The sequence below is a fragment of the Aquarana catesbeiana genome, linkage group LG01 (assembly GCF_042186555.1).
Source record: "Aquarana catesbeiana isolate 2022-GZ linkage group LG01, ASM4218655v1, whole genome shotgun sequence".
NCBI classification, from domain to species: Eukaryota; Metazoa; Chordata; class Amphibia; order Anura; family Ranidae; genus Aquarana; species Aquarana catesbeiana.
This window is the reverse complement of record NC_133324.1, coordinates 335,555,297-335,568,155: the sequence shown is the minus strand read 5'-3', so window position 1 is coordinate 335,568,155 and position 12,859 is coordinate 335,555,297. Positions and strand designations below refer to the sequence as shown.

General features: G+C 42.8%; 1 protein-coding gene across 1 annotated transcript in view; it reads left to right on the top strand.

Annotated features, from left to right (window-relative positions):
• Positions 1-870: 870 nt before the first annotated feature.
• LOC141145205 (uncharacterized) overlaps positions 871-12,859 on the top strand; it is a 121,469-nt gene continuing 109,480 nt past the window's right edge. The window contains exon 1 of the mRNA XM_073631692.1: positions 871-1,007. The gene's annotated coding sequence lies outside the window, so the exon portion shown is untranslated. The remainder of the gene's footprint in view (positions 1,008-12,859) is intronic.

Here is a 12,859-nt window from a genome sequence, read left to right as displayed (position 1 = left end):
ATATGTTTTGGGGTGTCATTTGTGGAATGTACATGCCATGTGAGAGAAATAACCTGTTATAATGACAAATTGGTGTAAAAAATTTTTTTAAAAATCTTTATTTTGCAAAGAATTGTGGGAAAAAATTACAACTTCAGAAAACTAACCATGCCTCTTATTAAATACCTTGGAATGTCTACTTTCCAAAAAGGGGTCATGGGGGGGGGGTATTTGTACTTTCCTGGCTTGTTAGGGTCTCAAGAACTAGACTGTCAGTACATCAGGTGTGATCAGATGTGATCAATTATACAATGTGAACTAAATAATATCCACTAATTTGGGTTATTTTTACCAAAGATATGTAGCAGTATACATTTTGGCCCAAATTTATGAAGAAAAACTGCTTATTTGCAAAATTTTATAATAGAAATGAAGAAAAATGCATTTTTTTTTTTTTTACAAAATGTTCTGTATTTTTTCATTTATAGCACAAAAAATAAAAAACCCAGAGGTGATCAAATACCACCAAAAGAAAGCTCTATTTGTGTTAAAAAAGGACATAAAATTCATATGGGTACAGTATTGCATGCCAGAGTAATTGTCATTCAAAATGTGAGAGCACTGAAAGCTGAAAATTGGCTTTGTTAGGAAGGGGGTTTAGGTGCCCAGTGGTCAAGTGGTTAATCAGTGGTGGCGGTGGGAGATACTTGTGCCCCAATCATTGGTGTCAGTGGGAGATACTTTTGCTCTAGTCAGTCCGAGCAAGAATGGCCAAACAATTCTTACATTTTTGACCAACTTCTACATTTCTAAAAAGTTAAAACCTACACACAACAGGAAACCAGTGGTGACATGAGATACTGTGCACTCTGTTTGTGGTATGGTCTACATTTTAAAAGAACAGTACAGAAAATGTAACTGCATACTCATGCCAAAAAGTGTCTGCTTGCTTTTTCTCAGTTCTTCCTTGTATGAACCCTTATCACTTATCAGACGGGATTGCAAGAGTGAAGACAAAAGATACACAGGTGACAGTGCTACATCTTTCTTATTAAGCTTTTGGGCTGAGCAGTAGTTTACTCATATACACAGTATGTATTTTTTATACAGTGGGGCTAATTGACCATTTTAGGTACACTTTAAGTAAATCACCTTCAATTTAGCAGAATAATAATATACTTATGAGTGGAAAGATATTAAGAAATAGCTTATTATTCACTCAGTTATGTAGTATTAATTAGTAACTTAAGTAAAAATTATATATTAATTGAATATTCTATAGGTATGGCATACTATTTTAAAACTGTCTAAAAAGCAACCTGTTTATAAATGATTGTTAAAATAGAAGTTTGGGAAATTTGTTCTTTTTTTTTACCACTTGACCTCTTGAAGGTTTTACCCCCCTTCCTAACCAGAGCACTTTTTGCAATTTGGCACTGCACTGCTTTAACTGGTAATTGCACGGTCATGCAATGCTGTATCGAAACAAAATTTACGTCCTTTTTTACCACAAATAGAGCTTTCTTTTGGTGGTATTTGATCGCCATTGGAATTTTATTTTTTGCGATATAAATTAAAAAATACTGAAAATTTAGAAAAAAAAATGATATTTTCTACTTTTTGTTATAAAAAATATCAAATAAAAAATAATTTTTGTCATACATTTAGGCCAAAATGTATTCGCTAGATGTCTTTGGTAAAAAAAAAATGAAAAAAAATGAATAAGTGCATATTTATTAGTTTGCGCATAAGTTATAAAAAGGTGATTGCCGCTCCAACCCCAAATCCTCGGAAGCACACGCCCTGTTAGAACACTCAGGTGCAGGCTCTGCAATGAATCAGAGAGCAAAAACAAGTCCTGGACGGCCCGAACACCGATAAGACACCTTTATTGTAGATAAAATCCAATACTGCCAATAGTGCTTAGTCATAGCTCAACACATGGTGTGAAACGCGTCAGTTATTCATATATGCACTGACTGTTGTGACAGGAGTCACTTTGGTGGGGGGTTTGTGGAACTCAGCTTACCTTGGAGAGCTCTGGGACTCCAGCTCCCCTGGACCCTCTTATGTGTAAATCACCCTGCGTCCATTAGGGGCGCAGGGTGACTGAGAACCCCACTATGATCTGTGCTATTTAGACACACTGTACAGCCACACTGGAATGTTGTATATATGTATATATTGTGTGTTGTCTCATGCTGTTGTGGACTCCTTGCTGTAATCGTTTGGGGTGGGGTTGTATTCCATTGTTCTATTGTGTCTGTCTGCCTTTGATATTATGGGATGTGTATGTAGATTAGCTGTGAGATTGGTGGGGGCGAATTCCTTCAACAGCTCTCCTTGCTGATAAGATTGTTTACTGATGAGAAATTTGAATACACCTGACCTGTGTGTCTATTGCTGATTGGACAGTTTACCCGCCCTGAATCCAAGGGTGGGGGGAGTGTCTGTGAGTTGTATATCTGTGGTAACATGTGCTTGAATAAAGGAGTTTGATGTTGTTTGCCCCACACTGTGTTACGGCTGGTGACTGGTGGGCTAAAGGGTCTTTGATAGTGCTGGTTCTGGACAAAGGAAGCTTTTACAGCCGACATAGACCTGTTAAGGATAGGGGATTTTAACTACAATAAAGGTGTCTTATCGGTGTGCGGCCATCCAGGACTTGTCTTTGCTCTCTGCGCAAAAGTTATAGCGTCTACAAATTATGGTATATTTACTGGAATTTTTTGCAGCTTTTACTTTCTGACTGGCTATCTCATTCCTTGAGGTGCTAAAATGGAAGGGCAGTGCAACTCCCCCCCCCCCAAATTGGCCCTTTTTGGAAAGTAGACACCCCAAGGAATTTGTTGAGAGGCATTTTGAGCCCATTGAATATTTCATTTTTTTGTCACAAGTGATTGAAAAATGAAAAAAAAAAAATTTCTATACAAAGTTGTCACTGAAATGATATATTGCATAAAATGTAACATGAAATGTATAAATAATAAACAGCGCCTGCTCCACCTATTAATTATACTAAATACCAATGTGATAATGCTCTGTATCTACAGTATAGATACACCTTAACAGTGTCATAAACCAACTTGTAATTCATAGATCAATTGGTAAATTAATAATACAACAACATTAACATATAAAGTGCATACAATAACAACTGTGTAAACCAGAGTCCAATTTTTTTTAAATTCATCAAATAAATCAATAAGAATTTATGGGAATTTTAAAGTGACAATTATAGTGCATATAGTGATGCCTGTGCAAAACCTTTCTTTGTGAAAAAGTGCTGTTGTGCTCCATATCCCATTGGTGTCAATGCATCCACCTTGTGGGGGCTATGAATACTCCACACTCATCAGATATGCTGGACTCCCTTACCTTATAGCAAGAGGAGTCTACTGTGCTTGTAGGTCGTTAATGGGGACCTATCCCAATGCGATATCCTCTGGTTGCTCCCGCTGTTGTGGGTTACCTCCAATGCTGACTCCGGGGCTCCAGGATCAGAATGTGCAGGTGTGTGGTTTATAAAAAGAGAAACTCCTCATAGTATAAAATCGTCAGACGGTTTATTGAAAAACAGCATCATACATAAAAATCCATTAAATGGTATTGCTAAAACTGTCAAATATGACCAAACTGTATGTCACAAAGGCAAAAAACAGCCCTACGTGTGTGAGTAGTGGTTGCTGCTTAAAGCATAGCGTGCGTTCCACTCTTCGGGCTGATGGTGATGTGTGAGAGATTTATATTAGGGCTGAAACAACTAATCAATTAATCGACAACTAATCAATTATGAAAATAGTTGTCAACTATTTTCATAATCGATTAATCGGCCAGCCGATTATTTGGCCTGCATACAGAATGCATTGTTTGTTTACATATCAAGAAATACAGGTGCAGCACACATACAGCTCAGTACACCATCCCATACATGTCAGGAAGTGCCTGAGAACTTGTGAATGTGTGAGGAGCAATGCCTCATGGAACATGTAGTTCTGGTCAGGAAATGAGTGGGTCTAAAAGCAGAAGTTTTTTTACCTTGCTATAGGGGGCACACTATACTATAATTTGCAGCTTGCTATTGGGGCACTCTAAAGGCAGGAGAAGCCAGAGGCATTGGTGGGGGACCCCAGAAGATAAGAATCGGGGCTGCTCTGTGCAAAACCATTACACAGAGCAGGTAAGTATACCATGTTTGTTTTAAAAAAAATGACTTTAAAGACTGTGCAGGGAAGATCAGCATCTGAACCCAGAGAAGGATGAGGCTGATAGACTGGAGGTAATAGAAGGCATTACTATTACATTTAAAGTAAAATTTTACATGGAGGCAAGCCACATTACATGGGAGCAGGGCACATTACATGTGCCCCAGTGTGAATGGGGTCTAAATAAAAAATGTGATCTCTGAGTCTGATGATATTTACCAGATTCAACCTCCAATAGTATATACAGTATATCTCTTCTGTCTGTTATTCTCAGAGTGGATTAGAGATTTTGCTCCCTAATCATATAGTTGATTATTTATATTTACCACTGCATATAGATTTGAAGAATAAATTGCCTTTTTTTAAACTTTACATATTAAATTATACACCACACTTTTTTTAAGGTTATTATCCGATTAATCGATTAATCGAAACAATAATTGGCCAACTAATCGATTATGAAAATAATCGTTAGTTGCAGACCTAATTTATATTGACACGTTTCGTCATCTATATGCAACGTTATCAAAAGCAGCTGTGTGGAATTACACTCCAAAATACATTCTGCTACTTCTACTGAGTACGAGGATACCACATGTGTGAGACATTTTAGAAGCCTAGCCGTGTCCGGATGCCAAAAAACAATCACCGCCTTCAGGATTTCTAAGGGCGTAAACTTCTCATTTCACTTCCTCACTACCTATCACAGTTTCGGAGGCCCTGAAGTGCCAAGAAAGCACAACCCCCAAATGACCCCTTTTTGGAAAGTAGACACCCCAAGCTATTTGCAGAGAAGCATGTTGAGTCCATGGAATATTTTATATTTTGCCACAAGTTTTGGGAAAATTAAATACACAAAGTTGTCAATTAAATCATATATTGCTCACACATGCCATGGATATATGTGGATATGTGGAATTACACCCCAAAATACATTCTGCTGCTTCTCCTGAGTACGGGGATACCACATGTGTGAGACTTTTTGACAGTCTAGCCGCGTACAGGACCCCGAAAACCAATCACTGCCTTCAGGCTTTCTAAGGGCGTAAATTGCTCATTTCATTCTCCTCACTACCTGTCACAGATTGAAAGGCCATGGATTGCCAACATAGGACAACCCCCCCTCCCCCAAATGTCCCCTTTTCAGAAAGTAGACACCCCAAGCTCCCATTTGCTGAGAGGTATAGTGAGTATTTTGCAGATCTCGCTTTTTGTCACAAAGTTTTGAAAATGAAAAAAGTCAAGAAAAAATAAATTTTCACTTTCTTTCTTCATTTTCCAAAAATTGTGGCAACAAATGAGATCTACAAAATACTCACCATGCTTCTTAGCAAATACCTTGGGGTGTCTACTTTCCGAAAAGGGGTCATTTGGGGGGGTTTGTGCTATCTTGGCATTTCTGGGCCTCCAAACTGTGATAGGTAGTGAGGAAGTATGAGCAATTTACACCCTTAGAAAGCCTGAAAGTTTTCGGGGTCCTGTATTTAGTTAGACTGACAAAAAAGTCTCTCACATGTGGTATCCCCATACTCAGGAGAAGCAAAAGAATGTATTTTGGGGTGTAATTCAACATATACCCATGGCATCTGTGAGCAATATATCATTTAAGTGACAAAGTGTGAAACAAAAATTTTCCAAAAACTTGGAAAACAAAATATTCCATGGACTCAACATGCCTCTCAGTAAATAGCTTTGGTTGTCTACTTTCCAAAAAGGGGTCATTTTGGGGGTTTTGAACTGCCCTGACATTTTATGACCAACATTAGGAGCTTATGCCACACATCACCCACTCATCTAACCACTTGAGGACCAAGCTTTTCTGGCACTTTTTGTTTACATTAAAAAAATATATATTTTTTGCTAGAAAATTATTTTGAACCCGCAAACATGATATATTTTTTAAAGCAAAGGCCCTACAGATTAAAATGGTGGGTGTTGCAATTTTTTTTTTTCACACATTATTTGCGCAGCAATTTTACAAACGCAATTTTTTTGAAAAAAAAACTTTTTTGAATTTGAATGCACAAAAACACACTATATTGCCCAATTGTTGGGTAAAATATAAAAGATGATCTTATGCCGAGTACATAGATACCAAACATGACATGCTTTTAAAATTGTGCATGCCCCTTGCAGCGGCGACAAACTACGTACATTTTCAAAAACCTTTAAAAGCTTTAACAGGTTATCACTTTAGATTTACAGAGGAGGTCTACTGCTAGAATTACTGCCCTCAATCTGACGTTCACAGTGATACCGTCACATGCATGGTGCAACTGCTGTTTACATACGACACAAGACCGATGCTTGGGAGGGACAGGGGGTGATTTTTTTTTACACTGTCCCTCTCATTTTTTTTTATCACTTTTATTGTTATCACATGGAATTTAAATATCCCCTATGATAGCAATAGGTCATTTGAAAAATTTGGGGTCTATTGAACTCTAGATCTCTCTTCTGCCCTTAAAGCATCTTACCACACCAAGATCGGTGTGATAAGATGCTTTCCCAATTTAAAAATGGTGCTGTTTATATCCTGAGAAACCGAAGTGATGAAATGCTTATAGCTTCCGGTTTCTTAGGCCATAGAGATAATTGGAGCCATTCTGGTCTCTGATCAGCTCTATGGTCAGCTGGCAGAACTACCGGCTGCATTCTCGGGTTCCCCGATGGGACAGGAGAGCCCGGGGAAAACTGTGGAAGGCAGTGGGAGGGGGGGCGTCCCCTCCCACTGCTCCCACTGCTTGTAAAAGCAGTCTAGCAGCTAATTAGCTGCTAGGATTGCTTTTACATTAAAGCTGACCGCTGGCTAAAAAAAAAAAAAATACCAAAATGATATCTAAACCTGCAGGCATCATCTGGTATAACCACTCAAAGTCCAGCAACATACCAGTACTTTGCTGGTCCTTGTTGGGCATATATTGTAATGCTCTTTTTTTTTCATGCAGCCGATTCACATCGATCGATGTGGATGAATAAATCTCTGCCAGAAAAAGTGTGTGGTATGCCCAGCATTAGAATACCGCCCTGTATCCACCCAAATATGCCAAAGCATAAGGGCGATCCACCCTCTGTCCATCCCAGCCCCTATGCTTTGGCATATATGCTCCTTTTTTTTAACTGCAGTGGTGAAATCACCTCCTACAGCGCTGGAGTCACTGATTTACGTACTGTGAGAGAAAACCCTGTTTCTGACAGAATAAACAGATCAGTGCTGCAGCTGAATGGCGTACCTGCAAAGCAAACAACGGTTAACAATAAAACACAGTAACAAAACATTACAATATAGCAGTAAATTTACAGCAGGGTTCAAAATTTCAAGTCCTGAGCCACTAGTAAGACCTTAAGAATTACTCGCCATCAGTTGCTCCACCCACCCAACCCCTCCCCTGCCCCACCCCTTAGTCCGCCCCTAAACACGCCCTTGTAAATTATCTCATGAAATTACACTGTTAAATTTTTTATGCAGAATGAAGTTCCAAAAATAAATATTAACAACAACTTTAACAATATTAACATAAAGCTTATCAGTACTCCTCAGTGCAGCCTCATTAGTGCAGCCAATCAGTGCCCTTAAAATGCAGCTTTATGGTGACCATGAATGCAGCCTCACTGTGCCCATCAATGCACCCTCACTGTGCCCATCAATGCACCCTCACTGTGCCCATCAATGCAGCCTCACTGTGCCCATCAATGCAGCCTCACTGTGCCATCAATGCAGCCTCACTGTGCCCATCAATGCAGCCTCACTGTGCCCATCAATGCAGCCTCACTGTGCCCATCAATGCAATCTCACTGTGCCCATCAATGCAATCTCACTGTGCCCATCAATGCAATCTCACTGTGCCCATCAGTGCACTCTCACTGTGCCCATCAGTGCACTCTCACTGTGCTCATCAATGCAGCCTCACTGGGCCCATCATTGCAGCCTCACTGTGCCGATAATTGCAGCCCTACTGTGCCCATCAAGCTTTACGGTGCCATGAATGTAGCCTCACTGTGCTCATCAATGCAGCCTCACTACTCATCAATGCAGCCTCATTGTGCCCATGAATGCAGATTCACTGCCCATCAATGCAGCCTCATTGTGCCCATGAATGCAGCCTCACTGTGCCCATCAATGCAGCTTTACTGTGCCCATGAATGCAGCCTCCCTGCCCATCAATGCAGCCCCACTGTGCCCATGAATGCAGCTTCACTGCCCATCAATGCAGCCTCATTGTGCCCATGAATGCAGCCTCACTGTGCCCATCAATGCAGCTTTACTGTGCCCATGAATGCAGCCTTACTGTGCCCAACAATGCAGCCTCACTGTGCCCATAAATGCAGCCTCACTGTGCCCATAAATGCAGCTTTGCTGTGCCCATTAATGCAGCCTCACTGCCCAAGAATGCACCCTCGCTGCCCGTGAATACAGACTCACTCTGCCCATAAATGCAGCTTTACTGTTCCCCCATGAATGCAGCCTCACTGCCCATGAACGCAGCCTCACTGTGCCCATGAATGCAGCCTCACTGCCCGTGAATACAGCCTCACTGCCCGTGAATACAGCCTTTACTGCTAATGAATGCAGCTCCCTGGGCCTGCCGCTCTGTGTCCTCTGTTTGACAGTTTCCTGGCTGATTGCTTCAGGCTTTTTTACAGGACATCAGAGCGGCTGGGGGGGGGGCAGGGAACCCCCCTCTCCGGGCCACTCTGATGGTCGTACCACTTCTGCCAGAAGTGATCAGACAGGAAACTGTCAGCCTGCTCCTCACTCGCCCTGCGCTAAATTCCACTCGCAAAATGCAAGCAGGTGAGTGGAATTTTTGAGGGCTGGTGTACAGTAAAACAGAATGGTGTACCTGCAAAGCAAACAATGGTTAACAATAAAACACAGTAACAATAAAATATTACAGTATGGCAGTAAAGCATAAAATACAGCAAAACAGTAAGAACAATAAAACTATTTTTGGCTTTTTTTTATTTTTTAATGTTTTTTATGGTTTTTTTTTGCACTTTTTTTGTAACTATAAAAACTTTAAATGTTCTAGCCTAGGGTCTCTCAAAATGCGATAGCCATCTAACATCTTTCAAGACATTGTATGAATGTGTGCCCTAGACTGTGCCGTTCTGTACTCTATGCTAATAATCCACTAGTGTGTGGTAGCGATGGAAACAGTCCTGGATGCAGAGGCCAGGTTGACCAGAACAGGAGGGACAAAAATGGTGGGTGTCACGCCTAAATCCACGTTTGCTACAGACACTGCATCTTTTTTGGGGTGCTCCTTGGTAGGGGGTACCAGGGAGGCAGTGGCGGCTGGTGCTCAAAATTTTTTTTTTGGGGGGGGGGAAACAAACTGAAAAAACCCCCCATCAATTGCTGCCTCAATGTGCCCGTCAAATGCAGCCATTGTGCCAATCATATGCAGCCATTGTGCCAATCATACGCAGCCACTGTGCCAATCATACGCAGCCACTGTGCCCATCAAACGCAGCCACTGTGCCCATCAAACGCAGCCACTGTGCCCATCAAACGCAGCCGCTTGTGCCCATCAAACGCAGCCACTTGTGCCCATCAAACGCAGCCACTTGTGCCCATCAAACGCAGCCACTTGTGCCCATCAAATGCAGCTACTTGTGCCCATCGTATGCAGCCACCGGTGCCCATCGTATGCAGCCACTTGTGCCATTAAAATGCAGCCACTTGTGCCCATCATATGCAGCCACTTGTGCCCATCAAATTCAGCCATTGTGCTCATCAAATGCAGCCACTTGTGCCCATCATATGCAGTCATTGTGCCCATGAAATGCAGCCACTTGTGCCCATCATATGCAGCCACTTGTGCCTGTCAAATGCAGCCACATGCGCCCATCATATGCAGCCACTTGTGCCCATCATATGCAGCACTTGTGCCCATCAAATGCAGCCACTTGTGCCCATCAAATGCAGCCACTTGTGCCCATCAAATGCAGCCACTTGTGCCCATCAAATGCAGCCACTTGTGCCCATCAAATGCAGCCACTTGTGCCCATCAAATGCAGCCACTGTGCCCATGAAACGCAGCCACTCTGCCCATGAAACGCAGCCACTGTGCCCATGAAACGCAACCACTGTGCCCGTCAAATGCAGCCACTTGTGCCTGTCAAATGCAGCCACTTGTGCCCATCAAATGCAGCCACTTGTGCCCATCAAATGCAGCCACTTGTGCCCATCAAATGCAGCCACTTGTGCCCATCATATGCAGTCACCTGTGCCCATCATATGCAGCCACTGTGACCACCAACCCCCCGTGCGCGGCTCTGGCAGTACTCAAACCCCACCCCCTGCACGACTCTGGCAGCACCCACCGCATGTGGGGGGGATGCCAGAGCCGCGCGCAGGGTGGGTGCTGCCAGAGCTGCGCACGCAGTGGCTGCATATGGCACCACCCCCCGCGAAACAGGTCTGCTGCCTTGCCTCCTGATTGGCGGGGAAGAAGGTTAGTGTGAAAATAGCGAAAATGTATTCGCTATCATCACACAATTGGGTGGGGGGGGCCGCCACTGCAGGGAGGACATCCGGAAAATGCCTCTCTGCAGCCGGCTCACTGTGTCTGGATTGGGAAATTGGGCCACAGCACCTTCTGGATACAAAAGGGCTGTGAGGATCTCTTCCTGGAATTTTAGGAAAGATACACTTCTTCCTGACACTTTGTATAGTACATAAGTGTTGAACAGAGACAATTGGAGTAAATATACAGACACTTTTTTTGTACCAGCGTCTGGCCTTACGGGCAACTAAGTACAGCCCCATCATATGGTCATTGAAGTCCACCCCTCACATTTTAAGGTTGTATTAGTCGACACAGAGGGGCTTCTCAACAACACCAGTCGCCATTGTAATTTGGACTGCCGTATCTATGTGAACGGAAGATAGAATGAAAACATTCTGTTTGTCCTTCCACCTCACTGCAAGGAATTCATTACATCTCAAGCAGGCTCTCCTCCCTGTCTAAGTGGGGCACTTACAAGCCGTTTGGGAAGCCCCAGCGATTAGATCGCACAGTGACACATGTGCCAATTCCAAATTGAAAGAGGTGTCTAAAAAGTGGCACGCTTGTGTAATAATTGTACACATACAAGTGGTACCCCTTTCAGAATAAGGGTGACACCGAGTCCCAAACAATCTTGCCGCTGCTCCCTATGTAGTCTGGGCAGTGGGGAGGGGGCTCCACATGACTATCTTTTCCCTCGTAAACCAGGAAAGTACATGTATAGCCTGTTGCCCTGTCACAGAGCTTATACATTTTGACCCCATATCTGGCACGCTTGCTGGGGAGAAACTGCTCGAAAACAAGAGAAAACCTAATCAGGGATTCATCTACACAGACAGCTTGTTGGAGCATATACAAGGATGCAAACCTTTGGTTGAAGTGGTTTACTTTTGTGGTGGTTTAATTTTGTGGAGCCAAAATGACCGCAACTCATTCTTTTTAGTAATTCCCATGTTGAGGGATAGGCCCAGAAAACTTTTAAATTCAGGAACCGTGAAAGGTTTCCATGCAAATTGTCTGGCAAAGGTCAAATTTGGGTTTGCGACAATATATTGATTGGCATATAAATTTCTTTGGTCCACAATAGATCCGTACAGATCTACAGTGAAAAACAGCTAAAAAAAAACCAAGGGGCGTTAAATCTGCTCTTTCCACCTGAATTCCGGGCTTGGCCAGTGAATGGGGGAATGCAGAATCAGTGAGCTGCCAATCAGGATTTGCAAGCGCATCAGGAAGGGCACTATGGGCTCTACAGGCCTGTGTTCAAATTCTTGGTGGCTCCAGGACACTACTTGTGCTAGCCACTGCTCCAGCTTGAACTGCACTTTATGGGACTCGCCATGACACCAAGTGTTACTGCAGTGCTGGTTTGTCTATGACCAGGACGTACTATGCTGCTGGTACTCACCAGTTCACCAGAAGATAGAGCGGCACTAGTATCGCACTCTGCTGCATATGAGAATCATGCGATTGTAGCACCTCAGCAACAGGGGAATGGGGTCGAGTATGCCTGACCTTAGCAGGGACCTCTACTCCGTCTTTAGTGCTATCTGTCAGGGTGCCGCTGCTCCCTACAGGTTTGAATACTGAGCCTGATTCTGACAGTGAGGACCCCATCGCTCTCTTCTGTCATGCTCAGTATCCTGTAGGCCTCTTTACTAGTGTACCTTTCATTTGACATTTTGGCCAATAAATTTATAGGTACCTAGTGTGACTCACAGGTAAAAAAGCACCTGGTTGTCAAGGACTGTGTAAACCGCTACAAAAAATGTAACTTCTAGTGCTAGCAGAGATCAGGCCTGCGGTTTTGTGTACTGTGTATCGGAAGTGACAGTGATCTACTGATAATGCACATGTTTGGGGGGGGGGGGCGCAGAGGGGCTGAATGCAGGTGCTGGCAGGTGTTGGGGCTGATCCTGCTGACGCTGTGTTTTTGGGAACACTATACTATTGGGGAGGCTAGTATAGTTCTGATCAAAGATATTAATCCGTTCAGACTATACTAGTAATTGAGGTATATAGTGTGTGTGTAATAGTGTTGCTGGCAATCAAAGGGTTAAAATGTATTAGTAGGAAACAGAGGGGCGCCAGACTAAGTGCAGCATTTAAAATCAATGATTTATTAAAAACAACAAATAGCGACACATGAGATAGCTGGAT